Genomic DNA, 1,374 nt, shown 5'->3' with positions numbered 1-1,374 from the left:
GACATTTTTTGCCATACTATACTATGACGTTTTTTGGCATTTTTATGACTTACTATACTATGACGTTTTTTTGATATTTACATGACTTTCTATACTATGACGTTTTTTGGCAATTTTATGACTTACTATACTATGACGTTTTTTGGCATTTTTATGACGCACTATACTATGAAGTTTTTTGGAATTTTTATGACTTATTATACCATGTTGTTTGATTCCTTGCCATCCTATGATGTTGTTATGACCAGTTATGCCTTAATATACTACATTGTTTTTTTGCCATTTTTTGGCATTTTTTGCCATACTATACTATGACGTTTTTTGAAATTTTCTATGACTTACTATACTGTGATGTTTTTTGTCATTTTTATGACTCATTATACCATGTTGTTTGATTCCTTGCCATCCTATGATGTTGTTATGACCTTTTATGCCTTAATATACTACACTGTTTTTTAGACATTTTTTGCCATACTATACTATGACGTTTTTTGGCATTTTTATGACTTATTATACTGTGATGTTTTTTGGCATTTTTATGACTTATTATACCATGTTGTTTGATTCCTTGCCATCCTATGACGGTGTTATGACCTTTTATGCCTTAATATACTATGTTGTTTTTTCGACATTTTTTGCCATACTATACTATGACGTTTTTTCGACATTTTTTGCCATACCATACTATGACATTTTTTGGCATTTTTATGAATTATTATACCATGTTGTTTGATTCCTTGCCATCCTATGATGTTGTTATGACCTTTTATGCCTTAATATACTACATTGTTTTTTTGGCATTTTTTGCCATACTATACTATGACGTTTTTTGGCATTTTTATGACTTACTATACTATGATGTTTTTTGGCATTTTTATGACTTATTATACCATGTTGTTTGATTCCTTGCCATCCTATGATGTTGTTATGACCAGTTATGCCTTAATATACTACATTGTTTTTTTGCCATTTTTTGCCATACTATACTATGATGTTTTTTGGCATTTTTATGACTTATTATACCATGTTGTTTGATTCCTTGCCATCCTAGGATGGTGTTATGACCTTTTATACCTTAATATACTATGTTGTTTTTTCGACATATTTTGCCATACTATACTATGACGTTTTTTGGCATTTTTATGAATTATTATACGATGTTATTTGATTCCTTGCCATCCTATGACGGTGTTATGACCTTTTATGCCTTAATATATTATGTTGTTTTTTCGACATTTTTTGCCATACTATACTATGACGTTTATTTGCCTTACTATACTATGTTGTTTTTTCACATTTTTTGCCATACTATACTATGACGTTTTTTGGCATTTTTATGAATTATTATACCATGTTGTTTGATTCCTTGCCATC

The sequence above is a fragment of the Seriola lalandi genome, unplaced genomic scaffold (assembly GCF_002814215.2).
Source record: "Seriola lalandi dorsalis isolate HSWRI2012SDOR001 ecotype SW California unplaced genomic scaffold, Sedor1 jcf7180002054389, whole genome shotgun sequence".
Classification (NCBI taxonomy): domain Eukaryota; kingdom Metazoa; phylum Chordata; class Actinopteri; order Carangiformes; family Carangidae; genus Seriola; species Seriola lalandi.
The sequence above is the reverse complement of the archived record's forward strand: the minus strand, read 5'-3'. Positions refer to the sequence as shown.